Genomic DNA, 4,625 nt, shown 5'->3' with positions numbered 1-4,625 from the left:
AAATGCTGCACAAAGGAGAAATAAATAACATTTTTTTAACAGGTGCTCATGGGAGGTAAGTTATGTGGGAAATTTGTTTCCAAACACAAAAAATTATCTAAGTGAAACCAATTAAACTAATTTGCATAAATAGATAAACAATTTTTTTATTCAAGTTTGGAAATGAAAAATGAATAGTATTTTATCTGTGTCACTCCATTTCCCCTCAATTTCTTAAAATTTTCGAAGTAATTAACATACTAAGATGTTCTAAAAACACTCAGGTCCAATAAACCTCGATAAAACTGAAATAGAAACACTATAACCCAAGTGCTTTCTTCTTCTTCAGAGACAAACAGTTTGCCCCTGAAGAAGAAAGGTCCACCTTTTGAAAATGCTCAGGTTATAGGGTTTCTATTTCATTTTTGTTGATATACTAAGAGAAGTGCCTGTAAGGGCTGTTTTTGAATTCATGTTCTTATGGATATGAAACTTATGGGAAATCATATTTATATGCAATTCAAATTACATGTAACCCAAAAACTACAAGTCAAATATGGATATCTACCTTCCACATAAGTATCATTGTCATCAAAGAATTATTGAAAGAAATAGTAACTAAGATAAGTGTTGTAGTTACCTCATTATAGGCACTTAAGGTTTTTTCATATGTTTCAATGTATTTGTTAACAGTTTCCTTTCTGAAGTGCTCCAGGCATAGGCATCATTGATGTGTTCCATAAGACCTTATGATGCCTCAACAATTGTCTTGTTGATTTTTCTTGATGTTCAAGGTTCTGTAAAAGAGATATCATTGCCACTACATCCTACTGCTCTGTCTTCAGTAACAGGCTGTCACAAATTGAAGGTTTATTCCATTCTGGACCCAAAGGTTATATCATTTGTAAAAGGACTGGTCCTGATGAAGAAAAACTTTGTAGGACTCATCCTTTTTTGAATTTTGAACCGTATGACAGCTTGTTTTAACTGGTTAGGTGAGGGAAGTTTTACGCAGGTATTAGATCCATCTTATTCCTGCAAGCCCTCTTGCTCACCCTTCGTTTTTGCAGATTGTGCAGGAGAGAATCAATTCTTATTATCCTGTCTTCAAGGAGATCATCACCTGTCATGTCTTGAATGCATGAAAACTTAAAAGAGTTACAAAGAGCAAGCACTGTTCTCTGTAATGTTCTACATATTGAATCTGTGAGTTTAGAACTATATCCAGTATTTCTTTATCTTACCATTCATAGCTTCCACAGCCCATCATATGTAGTATGCTGCCTCTTATTAAGTCAAATCCAAAGTCATAAAAGAAGTCTTGAAATCCACAGTCTACAGTGGATTCACTTAACTATGGATTTCCTCATTGTTGCTATTCATCAGATGAGTAGTTATATCGATGGTAGTGTTCTTGCTATCAATCAAGTGTAGCTCCAAAACTGTCAGTAAATCACCATCTGTAAATATCCTCAATTTTATCAGATTTTAATCCTTTATGGTGTCTTCTATGGAGACTTCAGTTCATGATCTTTTGTATGTCCCATTTGTAACAGTTATTATAATATTCTGTCCTTCCCTAAATGTTGTTTTAGTACTAATGAATGTATTTATGGACAAAGTCCTCTGATAATTTGAAAGTTCAAAGTAATAAGGTGCAAAGCTCTCCATTGTAAACAAGGTACACAGCAAGTGACAAACCAGTTTCAAGTTTAGTCAACAACACTACCAGTGATATTTGTACCCTCATGGTTGAAGTATCCTTCACAGAGTATGTGCATGTTTTGAAAACTTCAAATTGTCCTTCTGAATTCTACCGATGCTATATTCACTGTCCCTTTGAAGTTCACTACTTCCCTCAAGCTTTTTTTTTAATTTTTTGTCATTGAGGTCAATGGAAAAAAGTCAATGCTTGCAGCTTATCCAGAGAGGGTACTGATGTGTACATTAAAGATGATGAAAAGCCCTTTTTAACATGTTCTACCTCTTCAAGAGATGTTCATCAAATTAAGGTTCTATTTGAGTATCATGGATTTTAGTGTATTGTTTTGGAGAGAGAGAAAAAATTTAATCTACCACTAAAACAAATGCATTATTGCCATGTCCATAGTGTTGAGTGTTCAGACAAAAGAACTACACAAAGCACTTCATGATGTATAAAAATATATAGGCAATATGAGATGGAAGGTAATGAAATATGGGTCAAAGGTCAAGAAATCTGTGTGAACATAATGGAGCAAAATAGTGTAGCTCTTTGAATATAATTATATGATGCCAACTTTTACTATCTGGAAAGTGTTTTCTTGATTTGTTTAAATTTTTATCACACGTTCTATAATGCATAAAAATAATTTTATCTCATCTGAGAATACTTGTGAGGATCATAAAGGTCACTCTGTATGACCTCTTTATTAATGTATATTGTGGTTCCAAATAGTGTAGCTTGTGGTGTCTTTTGGATTTTGAGATGGCTTCATCATCAGTGAGTCCATCTTAACATCCAGAAATAGTAGGTCTTTCCTGGGCTTTTTTGGTTCAGCTTTTGTTTTAGATCGTAAGCATTTGTTCATATTATCCTTCAAATATTTAATCATTGTTTTTTAAAATAATGTGATACAACCTTGAATTGAATACTTAGCCATAGGAGTCACAGTTCTTCTGTCTACTTCTAATGTGACTTTCCAGTCACCATTTGTAAAGTAGTAAACTAATTCAAGTTAAAATTGTGCAAAGAGGCCAACCTTAAATCAAGCTGTTTATTTCCAACAAATCAGTTTGCACAAATTGTATGTAAAAAATCAGTTCAGGTGAAGAAGGAACTTATGGTGAACTTGAAGCTGATGACAGGCAACATTATCTTAAAATTGAGACTTTCTATTAAAACAGCCAACTTTAAGTTAATGACGCTCTTAGAGGTTGTTGTAGTAGGTGCTGACCACTCCTTTGGAGGGTGGGTACCTCAAAGGACATACAATAGAGTTCTTTATATTATGTTACCAGTGGATTTCTGGCTGTATACTGTTTTAGTGATTTCATATTTTTAGCTTTAGCTACACCATACTATATTGTGCTTTCCCTTATTCTCATTCTGTCTAGGTCAGTGGTGCACAAACTTTTTGAGTCAGGGGCCACAAACAGACTTCTTGTAACTGTTGGGGACCACAAAAAAGTGAAGATTAAAATCGTACCACAGTTGTTTCACACAAGATGAACATCACATTTAAGAACACAAATAACAATTACATCAAAGAGTTTGCACATTATTCTAAGAAATGTTATAATACATCAACTATCACAAAGTCAGAGTGATGGATGGTGCTGCATGTCGTCAATGAGCTTAGAAACGTTCGGCTTGATGTTTGACGTTGAAAGACGCAAGACTGCTTCCAGATGATCATCAGTCAGCTGATTGGGAGTGTTGTTTTTGTTCAGTTCCATATGTGAGAAAACCTGTTCATAGCAGTACGTGCTGCCAAACATGCTAGTGTGGACAAGTGCATTATCTTTGAGATTAACAAATGTATCAGGCAACGTTTTGTAGAAGTGAAGCAAACTGTTTTCTCAGTAAATAGCACGTAGTTCATCAGATGCCTGGAGATCAGTAAGTTCGAGCTGATATTCTGCTGACAAGTCATCCACTGACACACTGACCAGATCAGCAAAGAGTTTCATCAACAATCTGCATTGCTCAAAATCATGAAACCGTGAGTTGAAGGATTAAATCAAGGTATCTAGCTTTCCAGCATTGTGTGTCAATATCCTGATTCTTCTGTAGCTGTGACTGAAAAGTGGAAAGTGCGCAGTTACCTGATGCTGCTTGCTGCCGAACAACTGCAACTTTGTCCTGAAAGCTGAGACGTGACTTGCAAGCTGACAGACAAGCTGATTTTTGCCTTGCAACTTCAAATTCAGATCATTCAAGTGTTGTGTCATGTCGACCAGAAAGGTCAAATCAGCTTGCCATGCTGGATCAGTCATGTAAATCACTTCTGTGTCATTGTTCTTGCTTCTGAGGAATTTTATCACCTCATCAATCAACTTCCAGAATCTTCTGAGCATCTTACCTCGACTCAGCCAGCTGCATTTCACAGTGATACACAAGGTCACTATAGTCTGAATCAATTTCTTCAAGAAGACTTCGAAACTGACGGTGATTGAGCTCTCATAATTCGATGAAATTAATGGTTTTCGTCACTAATGCCATCAGTGCCTGAAAACAAAGTTCTTTACTGCACAGGTTCTGTTGGTGAATAATACAGTGCAACTTCACCAACTGTCTGTTCTGCTTTCTTCTCGATGCTTCATCAACAGTGCTACCAGCCTGCTACTTTCTCTGGTTATGGCTGGTGTTCCATCAGTTGTCACACTTACTAGTTTCATGAAATTCAGTGAAACACTACTACACAGTCGTACTGTTTCCTCGATTAGAGCAGACCCAATTGTCTGACTTTTCATGGAACCCATGCCGATTTGTTCCTCTGTGATATCAAACGATGATGACACATCATGAACAAAAACTAGTTTCTGTGCTGTTGAACAGATGTCAGTCGAGTTGTTTGCTGCCAAAGAGAAATAGACAAAGTTGGCTTCTTTATTTGTAAGCTGCCTTGTCACGTCGGCTGAGAGGCGTGAAATTCTTCGTTGAA

The sequence above is a fragment of the Tachypleus tridentatus genome, chromosome 10, assembly GCF_004210375.1.
Source record: "Tachypleus tridentatus isolate NWPU-2018 chromosome 10, ASM421037v1, whole genome shotgun sequence".
Classification (NCBI taxonomy): domain Eukaryota; kingdom Metazoa; phylum Arthropoda; class Merostomata; order Xiphosura; family Limulidae; genus Tachypleus; species Tachypleus tridentatus.
Note: the sequence above shows the minus strand (reverse complement) of the source record.